Raw genomic sequence first — 17,500 nt, forward strand, 5'->3', positions numbered from 1 at the left:
AGTGGGAGCTGGAGGGGAGGGGAATGCAGTGGGTAGTAAGACTGAGTGGGGGGAGGTAGTGGGTGTTGGAAGATGGGTTGTGGAGGAGAGAATCAGTAGGGGACAGTTCGTGTGCATGTGTGTCAGTGGGGGAGGCCATGCCACACACACACACACACACACACACACACATATATGCATACATATATATATAAAAATTCACATAAAAGACACCATTTCGAGCGTGGCCGTTTTCGTGCAGGTGACACGTAAAAGCACCCACTACACTCTCTGAGTGGTTGACGTTAGGAAGGGCATCCAGTTGTAGAAACTCTGCCAAATTAGATTGGAGCCTGGTGTAGCCATCCGGTTGCACCAGTCGTCAGTCAAATCGTCCAACCCATGCTAGCATGGAAAGCGGACGTTAAACGATGATGATGATGATGATGATATATGTGTGTGTGTGTGTGTATATATATATATATATATATATATACACTTTCAAATTTATCAGAATATTGAGGCTGAAGATTGGAATAGTGAAATTTCCATTCACTTAACCATGAAACGATTCGTATCCAATTAACTAAAGGCTTGGTTTGTTTACGCTTTTCCCTCCGGTTTTTTGTTCTATGTGTGCCATAAATATCGCCATCCACTTTAGAGAAAATTTGTAGTTTGGAATCAGTAGTTCTTTGACTGCTATTTCTAAATTTTCAGTATGTTGGAGAAGCAACTCAATTGCTAATCCCTGTATATTTATAATGATAAATAGTCTTACCGATAAAGGTTTTTTTCATACTGAACTACTTGGCAGAATTGTTAATTATTAATTCTATTATTAATTGACGATTCTCTGCCCTTATTCTTGTATATATATATATATATATATATATATATATATATATATATATATATATATATATATATATATATATATATATATATATATATATTTATATATATATATATATATATATATATATATATATATATATATATATATATGCATTTATATATATAAATGATATATATGTGCACACACACACACACATATATATATATATATATATATATATATATATATATATATATATATATATATGCATTTATATATATAAATGATATATATGTGCACACACACACACACATATATATATATATATCTTCTCTCCATTCTCGCAAACTCATTTCACCCTTTTTGGATAGACTTGTGACTGATGACGAAAAAGGGATCTTCTATCGAAATGTTAAACGTCGTAAACTGTGGTTTGGTAAAAGGGGAAAAGCTCAACCACAACCGAGAAGGGAACTTCATGGGAAAAAGGTTCTTCTCTCTATCTGGTGGGATTGCAAAGGAGTAATTCACTTTGAATTGTTACCACCTAATGCAACAATCAATGCTCAAGTCTACTGTCAGCAATTAGGGCATTTGAACCATGCTTTGAAGAAAACAAAAAATGACCCACTTTAGTGAATCGAAAAGGAGTGATGTTTCATCAGGACACTGAGTGACCCCACACTGCAAAGATCACATCACGGAGATCGAAGAGCATGGTTGGGAAAAAATTCCTCATCCACCTTATTCTCCCGACCATGCTCCTTCAAGCTACCATTTGTTTTGTAGTTTATAGAATGATTTGGGGGACATAACTTTCGTAAGCTAGGAGGAGGTCGAAACTGACATTTCAGAGTTCTTCACTTTGAAACCAAAAGAGTTTTACCTTGATGGGATTAAAAAGCTTGTAAATAGATGGAAGGAAGTCATAGATAATCAGGGAAAGTACATTGATGATTAAATTTCAATTAAATATAACATTTGATCACTTGTTTTCTTTATTCAAAATTCGGACGGAACTTATGGGATGACCTGATATATATATTTATACAGTTATATATATATATATATATATATATATATATATATATATATACACAGTCTGTTACAGTCTGTCAGACGAAGGCCTTGATGAATACCACAAGGTATGAAAATACGTATTCGCCTTTATATATTTAATTCTTTATATTGAACACTCAATATTTCATATATTCAATAAGACATTCAATACTTCATTTCATTGTACCATCTATTTTTATATTATATATTCCATATTCTATATCCCACATTAATTTTACAAGAATATAAATAAAACATAAAAAACAAACAGAGTTGGAACTCTTTTAAATAAAATAATATATTCCTCTATACACGATCATACAAAACCCTTTTTTGTATTTATTTTTACTCACACACACACACACACACACACACACACATATATATATATATATATATATATATATATATATATACATGTTCAGGATGTCCCAGAATTAACTAGGTTTCAGTGAAATCAGACAATTTTTTTAAAAAACTCACTTTAATTTATATTAATCCTGTTTATTATGTGTTAAATATGTATAAATGTTTAATTTTGCTTATAATTTTATAATTTTAACATTTTTAATAATTTTATTTTCATTCTTATTGGATTCTGCTTATCTGTTGACAACAGCTTTTTTTCAATTTGGCTGCAATCATTTTTCCTACCTCCACCCCCATGATGGAGCATTAGTTTAGCTGAACTTAAAGAATGCATTCGGTTAGCAGTGCAGAAGATAATGCCTGAAATACTTCAAAATGTGTTTTGCAATGTTAAAGATAGATTTGAAATTTGTAAGGATACAGACAGAGCACATACTCCATTTTTTACTCTTTTACTTGTTTCAGCCATTTGACTGTGGCCATGCTGGAGTACCGCTTTTAGTCAAGCAAATCGACCCCAGGACTTATTCTTTGTAAGCCTAGTACTTATTCTATCGGTCTCTTTTACCAAACCGCTAGGTTACGGGATCGAAAACACACCAGCATCAGTTGTCAAGCGATGCCGGGGAGGGGGGGGGGGGACAAACACAGACACATAAACATATACACACACGTACATATATATGTATAAAACAAATAATAAATGAGTATATGCATATATACGTACAGGTATGTGCATACCTACGTCTACCTGTATATATAGGTGCACATCTGGGTACAGGACATTGCAAACAAAACGTAGACAAAAAAATAATAATAACCAGAGTACAGAATACACACAGGCCACATAGAGAACATTTTCCTTCATCAGCTACCCCCATTCTAACACAGGCACTTTATATATATATATATATATATATATATATATATATATATACATACATATGACAGGCTTCTTTCAGTTTCCGTCTACCAAATCCACTCATAAGGCTTTGGTCGGTCCAAGGCTATAGTAGAAGACACTTGCCGAAGATGCCACGCAGTGGGACTGAACCCAGAACCATGTGGTTGGTAAGCAAGCTACTTACCACACAGCCACTCCTAGGCCTATATGTTAAAAATTTTCAATAAAGTTTTGATTTAAGATTCATAAATCTATTTGTTTTGGTATTATAATTAGGTAATAAACATTGTAATAAAAATTTTGTCATTTAAAAAAATTTGCCTGGTTTCATCGAAATAGATAGTTAATTTTGTATACAAACAGCTTGTGTATATATGTGTGTGTGTGTGTACATATATATATATATATATATATACATATGTATGTATGTATATATATATATATATATATATATATATATATATATATACATATATATATATAGTAATATCAAACTTTTTCATTGAGTTAGAAAACAGAGAGATCTAATGGATACAAATTAATGGATACAAGTTTATATCCATTAGATCACTCTGTTTTTTAATTTGATAAAAATGTTTGATATTTTATGTTATTCTATATAATATATTCATTGAAGAATTATCTCTTCAAGATTTAATATATCAAACCAGTGTGTCTTGGATAAATATCTCTATAAGGAGTTTAAATATCCTTATTGTGACTAATATATATACTCTTTTACTTGTTTCAGTCATTTGACTGCGGCCATGCTGGAGCATCACCTTTAGTCGAGCAAATCGACCCCAGGACTTATTCTTTGGAAGCCTAGTACTTATTCTATCGGTCTCTTTTGCCGAACCGCTAGATTACGGGAATGTAAACATACCAGCATCGGTTGTCACGCGATGTTGGGGGGACAAACACAGACACACAAACATATACACACACACACACATATATATATATATACATATATACGACGGGCTTCTTTCAGTTTCCGTCTACCAAATCCACTCACAAGGCTTTGGTTGGCCTGAGGCTATAGTAGAAGACACTTGTCCAAGGTGCCATGCAGTGGGACTGAACCCAGAATGATGTGGTTGGTAAGCAAACTACTTACCACACAGCCACTCCCGCGCCTATCTAATAATAAATAAATAACAACAAATGGATAATCTCGGAACCTGCTCCTTGCGTGTTCTAAAGTATATTATAGACCATACATTTAGTGCAATGCACATTTCCTGATTAGTTTTAGGGCCCATGATATACTCAGTCAGGTGCAGTTAATCATATACAAAATTGAATATCTTCCTGCCTGTATTTCAATATCCACATATGTATTTCTTTACTTTTGTTGTGTACACGTTTTATTTTCTGACCCGAGCTGAGGCCTTACCATTTAAGTACCTGATTTACTCAAGTCCTAATCTGTTATATATATATATATATAATTAGGAGAATGGAGAATTTGAACATTCAAACTTCATTCTTCATTCTCCTTATTATAAATATTGTACTTTATACTCTAAGTAGCCAAGAAATAAACTGTAACATCAGATGGGAGTTAAAGGAAGTTTACCAATTTAATTTCACAAGCAGGCTGTTCCGTCGATCGAATCAACCGGAACCCTTGTCATCATAACCAACAAAGCGCCAGTCAATAGTAATATACACATGGAATGATGCATCATCATTCACGAGGTTTCCCAGAGCATGCGTTGATCTGACCCCAGAACCACAATGCTCTTTAATATTGTGTACTCTGTTTGCAATCAGTTTATGGGCCGGTTGTGGAACTCCTAAAAGTTTTCAGCACTAAACAGCATATTGTTTTCATCTGCTCACCTGTATATTGGCTTCAGGTGTTTCTGTAGTTTTGATGTCTCATCAGGGTCCCTGACTTTCTTTTTCTCTCTCTTTTACTGGTTTCAGTCATTTGACAGCGGCCATGCTGGAGCACTGATTTTAGACAAATAAATCAACCCCCAGGACTTATTTCTTTGTAAGCCTAGTACTTATTCTATCGGTCTCTTTTGCTGAACCGCTAAGTTATGGGGGCCGTAAACACACTAACATCAGTTGTCAAGCAATGGTGGAGAGACAAACACAGACACACAAACATATACATGGATGTGTGTGTATGACAGCAAGTATGTATATGTGCATATATATATATATATATATATAGGCGTAGGAGTGGCTGTGTGGTAAGTAGCTTGCTTACCAACCACATGGTTCCGGGTTCAGTCCCATTGCGTGGCACCTTGGGCAAGCGTCTTCTACTATAGCCTCAGGCCGACCAAAGCCTTGTGAGTGGATTTGGTAGACGGAAACTGAAAGAAGCCTGTCGTATATATGTATGTATTTATGTATGTGTGTCTGTGCTTGTCCACCCAACATCACATGACAAATGATGCTGGTGTGTTTACGTCCCCGTAACCTGGCGGTTCAGCAAGGGAGACTGATAGAATAAGTGCTGGGGTCAATTTGCTTGTCTAAAGGCGGTGCTCCAGCATGGCCACAGTCAAATGACTGAAACAAGTAAAAGAGGGTAAATAGTATATCTGTGTATGTATGTATGTATGTATGCGTCTAAGCATGAACACACAAAAAAAAAAAAATTTTCGTCTAAGTATTATCTTCCTTTCAACTTCTACTTCCTTTTCTTTCTCTTAACAGTTACAACAGCAAAAGCTGATTACATCATTTCTCTAAACTAGAATGTATACTTTCCATGTTCATATTAGAATTTTTTGTGTTTCAATAAATTTTCTCTGATTTTACTAATCCTCGAATTTGATGGACAATATAGCAGTATTTAAGCTGACTCAAGAAATCTCTAGAGGGACTTTTTATTAATGTACCTGAAGAGACCCAGAATGGATCGAAATATGTGCTGCACCCAATAAAGTCTATTACACATTCCATCTCCTACTTTATTAATACTGTTACTTCAACTGCCACTACAAAGTTCCTGCAACAAATCTACGGAAAACAACAAGCAATCGAAACTGTGCCATTGCTTTACTCATCATCCATTTATACATTTTGTACAATTTCTCCATTATATACACACACACACACACACACATATATATTTATATACTACAGTCTCATATTTGGTTAAAATGTCTTACGTTTAAGCTGGTTCCCATGTATTTCCCTGAAGAGAAGATTACATTCTTATCTATTCCTATGGAAGGTATAATTTGTAATCTTCGAAACATATGTTGGAAATAAAAGTTTTCAGTTAACATATGCGTTTTACTCCATTTACTAAATTTATATATTTACTCAATTGCCCAAAATAACAAGGAGTTTCTACCTCATAAACAGGAGTTACACCAGTCATTTTGTGATCTTTGCTACCCTGGTATCTATTAACCAATTTATTTTGTCAGAGTTAATTATTAACTTAGAGAAAATAAATACATATAATAATATATATATATATATATATATATATATATATATATATATATATATATATACACACACAGAAAACTCCATCAATTGATCATAGATCTGGGTGGAGCAATGACTATAGAAAGAAGGACCAAAAGGCAACAAACAGACCAGAAACAGAGAAACAGACAGACAGACAGACACACACACACACACACACACACACACACAGTAGCAATTCTAGAAGGGCAGAGGGAAAAGGAAAAACAGAAGTAAGAAGCGGGTGGGAATAATAGTGATGGTGATGATGGGGCTTGGAGAAGGGGAGGGAAGTGATGGGAGAGGGGTGATGGAGGGGTAGATGACAGGAGGTAGGTTGGCTAAGTGAGTTTGTGAGAGGAGAGAGAGAGAGAGAAAGAGAAAAAAAAAAGAGGGGGAACTCATAGTCAACAGGTTGACATATATATATATATACTCTTTTACTCATTTACTTGTTTCAGTCATTTGACTGCGGCCATGCTGGAGCACTGCCTTTTAGTCAAGCAAATCGACCCCGGGACTTAATTCTTTGTAAGCCTAGTACTTATTCGATCGGTCTCTCCTTTGCCGAACCGCTATGTGACGGGGACGTAAACACACCAGCATCGGTTGTCAAGTGATGTTGTGGAGGGGGGGAGACAAACACACACACACATATATATATATACATATATACGACAGGCTTCTTTCAGTTTCCGTCTACCAAATCCACTCACAAGGCTTTGGTCGGCCGGAGGCTATAGTAGAAGACACTTGCCCAAGGTGTCACGCAGTGGGACTGAACCCCGAACCATGTGGTTGGTAAGGAAGCTACTTACCACACAGCCACTCCTGCACCTATATATATATATATATATACACAGACACACACACACACACATATACATATATTTATATATATATGTACATATACCAGCCTGAGAGAGAGTAAAAGTTGATCAACAAAGCTGATACACACACACACACAAAAACACAAAAAAACACGCACATGCAAATAGATAGATAGATAAATAGAGAGATAGATAGATAGATAGATAGATAGATATGATATATATATATATATATATATATATATATACAGAGAGAGAGAGAGAGAGATAGATGGATATATATATATATATATATATATAGATAGATAGATAGATAGATAGATAGATAGATAGATAGATGGATAGATAGATAGATATAAGGACTGATAGGTAGACAGAGAAAAAGAGAGAGAGAGATGCAAAAAGACAAAGGGTCAGACAAAAAGAAATAGAAAAGAGAGAAATAGAAATAACTGTGTTCACACAAACGTGTATATATGTGTGTGTGTGTATGTATATATATATATATACATATATTTATATATATACATATATGTATGTATATATGTGTGTATGTACGTATATATGTGAGCGTGTGTATATATGTGTGTGCATATATTCATATGTATGTAGATATATGTATATATCTATATATATTTAGATATACATGTATATATATATATATATATATATATATATATATATATATATATATATATATATATATGTATGTGTGCGCGTGTGTGTGTGATATGATTCATAAATAATTAATTAGGTTCTGACTAAAAATACAGTTGACATTTTAATAGGTGTGAAGAGGTGGACGGAGGAAGGGAGGGAGGGCAGGACAGCCGGACATACTCACAGGCACGCACACACACACACACACACACAGAAACACAAGCACGTACACATACACATGCAGACATGCGCGTGCTCTGTGACATTGACACACTGACATACGTATGCACACACACACACACACACATGTATACGCACTCACTCTCGCAAACACAAAACACATGTACATACAGAGTCAAGGCCAATGCCAGTTCCACCTGACTGGTCCCGTGCCAGTGGCATGTAAAAAACACAATCCGATTGTGATCGTTGCCAGTGCTGACTAACTGGCTCTCGGACTAGTGGCACATAAAAAGCACCATTCAAGCGTGGTCATTGCCAGTGCCATCTGACTGGCTCCCTTGTCAGTGGCACATAAAAAGCACCATTCAAGCATGGTCGTTGCCCGTGCCGACTGACTTGTTCCATGCCAGTGGCACATAAAAAGCACCATTCAAGCGTGGTCATTGCCAGTGCCATCTGACTGGCTCCCTTGTCAGTGGCACATAAAAAGCACCATTCAAGCGTGGTCATTGCCAGTGCCATCTGACTGGCTCCCTTGTCAGTGGCACATAAAAAGCACCATTCAAGCGTGGTCATTGCCAGTGCCACCTGACTGGCTCCCTTGTCAGTGGCACATAAAAAGCACCATTCAAGCGTGGTCATTGCCAGTGCCATCTGACTGGCTCCCTTGTCAGTGGCACATAAAAAGCACCATTCAAGCGTGGTCATTGCCAGTGCCACCTGACTGGCCCTCATGCTGGTGGCACATAAAAGCACCCACTACACTCTCAGAGTTGTTGGTGTTAGGAAGGGCATCCAGCTGTAGAAATTCTGCCAGATCAGATTGGAGCCTGGTGCAGCCAGTCCTCAGTCAAACCGTCCAACCCATGCCAGCATGGAAAGTGGATGTTGAACGATGATGATGATGATACACTCACACATACATAGACATGCAAGCTCTGACACACAAACACACTCACAACTACAACACACACAAACATACATACATGTACATATACGATGGGATTCTTTCAGTTTCTGTCTGCTAAATCCACTCACAAGGCTTTGGTTGGCTCATGGCTATAGGAGAGGATACTTGCCCAAGGTACTACACAACCACTCGTGTATATATATATATATATATATATATATATATATATATATATATATATCTCGCTAGCCACAACACATTCTTTTTTTTCTCTCCTTGTTTCCTTCTGTGGAAGAGCGTAGGCTCGAAACATTAAAGACTTTTTCACTTCTCGAGTGTTATACTAATACATCTGTTTGTTGTCTACACCACCTGTCTTCGTCTTTTGTTTTCTTGTGAATTCTCCCCTTATATATATATATATATATATTTATATATATGACAGGCTTCTTTCAGTTTTTGTCTACCAAATCCATTCACAAGGCTTTGGTCGGCCCAAGGCTATAGTAGAAGACACTTGCTCAAGGTGCCACGCAGTGGGACTGAACCCGGAACCATGTGGTTGGGAAGCAAGCTTCTTACCACACAGCCACTCCTGCACCCACACACACACACACTGAGGAGATGACAAGCGATGGAGACTTGAGGTAATTTGTTGTGCTTGAGATGACACATCAACCTTAGTAAAATTGTGGCGATCCCTACATACAGGCATGTTCTTTATGGCCATGCCCCACTCTCTCTCCCAGTGCCAGTGCCACATATAATGCACCTGTGCTGGTGTCACATAGATGCACACATGCTGGTGCCATGTAAATAGAACCCAGCACACAATGGAAAGAGGTTGGCATTAGGAAAGGCATCCAGCCATAGAAACTATACTGGCACGGAAGTGATGATAATGATGATGATGATAGCGATGATGATGATAATGATGATGATGATAGCGATGATGATGATGATGGTGATAGCGATGATGATGATGATGATGATAGCGATGATGACGATGATGATGGTGACGATCAAACACACACACACGCACGCATACAGATATATGTGCGAATAAGGCGGCGAGTAACGTTAGCGCGCGGGGCGAAATGCTTAGCGGTATTTCGTCTGCCATTATGTTCTGAGTTCAAACTCCACCGAGGTCGACGTTACCTTTCATCCTTTCGGGGTCGATAAATTAAGTACTAGTTACGCACTGGGGTCGATGTAATCGACTTAATCTCTTTGTCAGTCCTTGTTCGTCCCCTCTATGTTTAGCCCCTTGTGGGCAATAAAGAAATAAGAATTATTAGCACGCCAGACAAAGTGTTTAGCAGTATTTCGTCTGCCGTTACGTTCTGAGTTCAAATTCCGCCGAGGTTGACTTTGCCTTTCATCCTTTCGGCGTCGATAAATTAAGTACTAGTTATGCACTGGGGTCGATGTAATCGACTTAATCCCTTTGTCTGTCCTTGTTCGTCCCCTCTATGTTTAGACCCCCTGTGGGCAATAAAGAAATGAGATATATGTGCGAATATATATCTCTTCACACACACACAGTTAAAATGTGCTAATTTTCAGTTAACACTGTAAAAAAAGTCACTGCAGTTTGAGGGAGATTTGGTTGTTATTTTCCTTGGTCATATTTCCCACTTAGGAACAACCAAACTCCTATCATCGTTTCACTTATCTCACATACACTCACCAGATGGCACCATTAACTTCAACCAATGCTGTTGCTATGGCCATGAAGTATTTATGCTTGTATATACACACACACACACACACACACACACACACACTGTGTGTATGTAAGTTTTGAGTAGGTATGCATTTATCATATGAATATGCATGTATGCTTGTATGTAAGTATATATAGCAAAAATGTATGTGTGTATATACATACATACACACACACGTATTTACATATATATGTATACATACATGTTCACACACATACACATGCACACACACGTACATATATATGTATGAATGTATGTGTGCATGGACATGTATGTATGTGCTTTTGTATGTATATGTGTATTTATGCATCTATGTATGTGTGGATGGTTGGATGTACATGTCTGTATGTATGTACATACTTGTATATATACATATGCATGCATTTCTGTCAATGTATGAGGGAGACTTTTTAGTGTGTATATATATATACATGCATGCATGTATGTATATGCGTGGCACTCCGTCAGTTACATCAACGAGGGCTCCAGTTGATCCGATCAACGGAACAGCCTGCTCGTGAAATTAACGTGCAAGTGGCTGAGCACTCCACAGACATGTGTACCCTTAATGTAATTCTCAGGGAGATTCAGCATGACACAGAGTGTGACAAGGATGGCCCTCTGAAATACAGGTACAACAGAAACAGGAAGAAAGAGGGAGAGAAAGTTGTGGTGGAAGAGTACAGCAGGGTTTGCCACCACCCCTTGCTGGAGCCTCATGGGTATTTAGGTGTTTTCGCTCAGTAAACACTCACAACACCCGGTCTGGGAATCGAAACCACAATCCAATGACCGTGAGTCTGCTGCTTTAACCACTGGGCCATATATGTAACTATTGCTTAACCATCCTCTCACACCATCTCTGATGAAGGGATATAAAAAATATCCTGGAAACAGCTGTAAGACCTATTTATAAATGTTCTAAAATATACACAGCCTTGGTTTTTTTATCTCATCACGAAAAGTAAATCCTTATATTCACACACTGATAGATGACCTGCGTTGGACTCCTTATTCGCATAATCACTGAACCTGGAGCTCAACTATGGTCTATCCATAGCACTTACTCAGCATTACCTGAAACCTCTGCGTCTAATTGACACCATTACCACTCATAACCTCTCTCTCTCTCTCTCTCTCTCTCTATATATATATATATATATATATATATATAAAAATAAGGATCAAGGTGTAGGAAGAAAGTTAGCTTCAAACAATACATAGTAAATATACAAAAAAATAACAATTTTCAGGGACAATAATGGTTTATTGAAACAGAAGGTTGGGGATTTTATTTTCGTATCAAAAAATGAGAAGCTGAAAAAAGTTCTTTTATATTCCATGGTAGGCAATTAAGGTTGGCAGATGTGCAAACAAAAATACAAGAGTTACAGAATGGAGTTGGAAGGATCCATGCTACATATGTTTCATAGCGAGCGGAACCTCAGAAGTGGTAAAATGCAAGTGAGGTGTATGCAGCTGGCTATTCTTCAGGCCAAGGATATCTTGTTTAGCTTAAAGTTTACATCGTCACAAGATGGTACGTGTTGATACGAGAAACATTGTATACACACACACACACACACACATATATATATATACATACACACATGAGGGGGTGCTCAAAGAACAACTTTATTTTTAATATTTCATAATTATTTACTTTCTTAAAGAAATATCCACACTTGGACATTAGAATAGCGCTATACAAGATGGCGCTGAAAAGTTCCTGGCTTTGGGTAAAAGAAAATACAGGAGGATCAGTTATTTATAATTTTATGGAACATATTCACTTCTCAGATTCACACATTCATTGCAGTGGTCCTTCAGGTTTTCTAAGCCCTATAAAAAAACTCAGATGGTTGAGCCACCAACCAGGCCTTTCATGATATTCTTAAAGCTAGGAATTTTTCAGCACCCCCTCATACATATTGCACACATATGTGTTTATAGATATACATGTGTATGTATGTGTGCATATATATATATATATATATATATATATATATATATATATATATATATATATATATACGCATACATTTATGTGTGTAAGCATGTGCATATGCATATCTATGTATGTAATATATGTGTGTTAGTTTTATTTATTTCCTGGCAATTGTACATCTTGTATGAAATTTGGTAAACAGTATCGTGCAACAGTGAAATAGTTTGCTCTCAGATTAAGATGGTAGATAAATGGAACAGCACAGATAACGAATTCTAATCCAGACGATAGAAACATCTTCAGAAACAAGGAATATATTTAACTGTTTTTGTATATACACAGGCACACACACATGCGCATATATATGTATGTGTGTATATATATATATATATATATATATATATATATATATATATATCTTCTATCCATAAATTCAAATGTTTTAGTCTATCGATCTATCTATCTATACACACACACACACACACATATATATATATATATATATATATATATATATATATATATATATATATGGGAGAATTTACGAAAAAAACAACAACAGACGAGGACAGGTGGTGTAAACAACAAAAGGATTTATTAGTTTAACGCTCGGGAATAGAGAAAGTCCTTAACGTTTCGAGCTATGCTCTTCAACAGAAAGAATAAGGAGAAAACAAGGAGAAAAACACGGAGAAAAAAAATTGAACGTTGTGGTCAGCAATACACACACACACAATGAAAAGAAGACAAAGAAAATTCTTTAACCCTTTCGTTACAGTATTTATAGTACAAGACATTTGTACTACAGAACCAGAGGCACTTTCAGCTGGGTTGACATCAAAAGGGGTAAAAACATTATGGTGACTTTAACCCTTTTGTTACCAAATTTCTGTTGAGATGCTCTGTGTTTCTTTCAATTACTTTAAATATAACAAAGAATTAAGTAAAATAACTTCGTTATCATGAAGCTAGTGTTGGAAACATAAATCGTAACTAAGTTTTGTTGGAAGATTTTAATTCAAATATGAAAACAAGACATTTGTACTTACAGAGCTAGAGGCAGTTTCAGCCAGGTTGGTAATGAAAGGGTTAAAAATATCATGGTGACTTTAACCTTTTTGTTACCATATTTCTGTTGAGATGCTCTGTGTTTCAATTAATTTTAAATATAACAAAGAACTTAGTTACCATTAAGCTAGTGTTAGGAGCATAAATTGGGACTAAGTTTTGGTGGAAGATTTTAATTCAAAACTTATGAAAACAAGACATTTGTACTCAGAGCAAAAGCTGGTTTCAGCCAGGTTGGTAACGAAAGGGTTAAGACATCTTTAATGGTTTCTTACAGTTGTTTCTGTACCTACTGAATTTGCAAAGACAGTTTATGCAAAAATTTGGGCTGCTTGCTGGAGCCTAGCAGCGGGAAGTTTAGACAATGTCATGTGACAACTTGCTGGGGCTGCCTACTGGACCCTAGCAGCAGGAAATTTAGACAGTGTCATGTGACAACTTGCTGGGGTAGCCTGCTGGAGCCTAGCAGCAGGTATAAAAAGGGGAATTTGACAAGACAGTCAGTCGGACGCTGACACTCGTTGATGTTGCATCAAAGAGGCCAGGGAATAGAAGAAAGAAGACATGCACCCAACACCAGAGCTGAAGACACCTCCAAAAGGGGGGGGCCCCGCCACGTCAAAACGGTAGAGGAGTAGGGGCCGAAACCGGACGTGGTTCCTCCTGATGATGTCTTGATCTAACTGGATCCTATAAAGGAGCTGTTGTGGTAGCAGACCACAAAACATGGTTGAAATTCCTCCTTCATGTTTGTAGTTTCAGCCATGAGAGAGGCACTTCATCAGACTTGCATCAAAGGATGCTGCTACATCGTGCATCTTCCAGACCTTGTTTTTTTTGGTTTATAGCGGGAAGAAACAGCAAAAAAAAAAAAAAAACGTAAAAGCGTGGATATGAGATGAGTAAGTGGGGGTAGGAATTATATAGGGAGGGGTGGGAGAATCAAGAGGAAAGATGAGCAAGGAGTGGCTGTGTGGTAAGTAGCTTGCTTACCAACCAATGGTTCCGGGTTCAGTCCCACTGCGTGGCATCTTGGGCAAGTGTCTTCTACTATAGCCTCGGGCCGACCAAAGCCTTGTGAGTGGATTTGGTAGACAGAAACTGAAAGAAGCCCGTCGTATATATGTATATGTATATGTATATATATATATATATATATATATATATATATATATATATATATATATATATATATGTATGTGTGTGTTTGTGTGTCTGTGTTTGTCCCCACCAACATCGCTTGACAACCGATGCTGGTGTGTTTACGTCCCCGTAACTTAGCGGTTCGGCAAAAGAGGCCGATAGAATAAGTACTTGGCTTCCAAAGAATAAGTCCTGGGGTCGATTTGCTCGACTAAAGGCGGTGCTCCAGCATGGCCACAGTCAAATGACTGAAACAAGTAAAAGAGAAGAAAAAGAAGAAGAAGAAGAAGAAGAAGAAGAAGAAGAAGAAGAAGAAGAAGAAGAGCATATATATTTGTGTGTCTGTGTGTGTCCCCCCACCCCACCATCACTTGACAACCGATGTTGGTGCATTTACATCCGTGTAAACAGTTCAGCAAAATAGACTGTTCTTCGACTAAAGGCGGTGCTCCAGCATGGCCTCAGTCAAATGACCAAAACAAGTAAAAGTATAAAAGAAATAAAAAATATATATATAGGCACACATACACAAATATTCGTACATACATACATACATACATACAGACACACACGCACAAAAATTTTAATGGCTGCAAATTCAAATGGGAAATTAATTGTACCCATTGTTGTAATGGAAGCTTTGAATAATATTTATTACGTATTCTACAGCCCTGTGCTCAGATGCGTTTTTTATATACATCATGTGTTTTCGGCTGCTATGAATCAGTTTCCCATATACATACATGCACACACAGACAGACAGACACACACACACATATATATATATGTAGGTATATATATATATATAAGTACTTATATACATGCACACACATATATATAGACATTGATAAATTAATAAATATACATGCATATACATGTGTACAAATATATACACACATATACATGTACACAAAAATATATACACATATACATGTACACAAAAATATATACACATATACATGTACATACATATCATCAATATTTAACATCCATGTTCCATGCTAGCATAGGTTGGACATTTATACATACATATATGTTGTTGTTGGCACTCCGTCGCTTACGACGTCGAGGGTTTCAGTTGATCCGATCAACAGAACAGCCTGCTCGTGAAATTAACGTGCAAGTGGCTGAGCACTCCACAGACACGTGTACCCCTAACATAGTTCTCGGCGATATTCAGCGTGACACAGTGTGACAAGGCTGACCCTTTGAATTACAGGCACAACAGAAACAGGAAGTAAGAGTGAGAGAAAGTTGTGGTGGAAGAGTACAGCAGGGTTCGCCACCATCCCCTGCTGGAGCCTCGTGGAGCTTTAGGTGTTTTCGCTCAATGAACACTCACAACGCCCGGTCTGGGAATTGAAACTGTGATCCTATGACCGCAAGTCCGCTGCCCTAACCACTGGGCCATTGCACCTCCACACATACATACATACATACATACATATATACATACATACATATATATATGTGTGTATGTATGTATGTATGTATGTATGTATGTATGTATACACACACACACAAAAGTTAAGGAATGGAACAGATAAGATCCCGGTTACATATGTTTCATATCTTAATCAAGTTACCCATGACCTGATAAGTAACCTGCGATATACACATTGCTTGGATATTTACTACTTCCAAGGTTCTGCTCACTATGAAACATATGTAGCCGAGATTTTATCTGCTCCATTCCTTAACTCTTTTATTTGAAAACCTAGCAACCCTGCTCACCTGCTGTGAAATACAAAAGAAATCGTTTTCAGCTTATCATACTTCAATATGAAAAACTCCACAACCTTCCGCCTCAATAAACTACTGTTGTTCCTGGTTGTTGCTTTAAATATATACTACAGTTTACTTGAAGCCCACTTTCTTCCTACACATCAATCCTTGGATCTTATACATACATGCATATTCAGTGTGCATACTCGACCGAGTGTAAGTACCTTGAGAGAAAAGTTAGAGCTAAGAAGCATCAGTTGTGGTGTGCAAGAGCGATGATTGCACTGGTATGGACATGTGGCAAGAATGGATGAGGATAGTTGTGTGAAAAAGTGCCACACCCTAGCAATTGAGGGAACCTGTGGAAGAGGTAGACCCAGGAAGACATGGGATGAGGTGGTGAAGCACGACCTTCAAACTTTAGGCCTCATCGAGGCAATGACCAGTGACCGGGACCTTTGGAAATATGCAGTACGTGAGAAAACACGGCAAGGCAAGTGAGAGCATAATCTGTGACCTCTGCCAGAAGTGTAGCCAGCTCACTTATTCGTATCTTTACTTCATTGGACACTAAAAACTCTGCTTGCGAAGACCTGTTGAGGAACGTGAATTTGAAATTTGAAATCTGAAATCAAAATCGAACCGAATCTGACGACTGGCACCCATGCCAACCGCTCCTTCATTGGACATTAAACTCTGCTTGCAAA

The 17,500-nt window shown here is 37.2% G+C and overlaps 1 protein-coding gene across 2 annotated transcripts in view; it reads right to left on the reverse strand.

Moving 5' to 3' along the window:
* The window catches only part of LOC128251536 (adenosine receptor A3-like), a 187,777-nt gene that overhangs the window by 52,089 nt on the left and 118,188 nt on the right, over positions 1-17,500 (reverse strand). The window lies entirely within an intron of this gene.

The sequence above is a fragment of the Octopus bimaculoides genome, chromosome 30 (assembly GCF_046866305.1).
Source record: "Octopus bimaculoides isolate indiv1 chromosome 30, ASM4686630v1, whole genome shotgun sequence".
Classification (NCBI taxonomy): domain Eukaryota; kingdom Metazoa; phylum Mollusca; class Cephalopoda; order Octopoda; family Octopodidae; genus Octopus; species Octopus bimaculoides.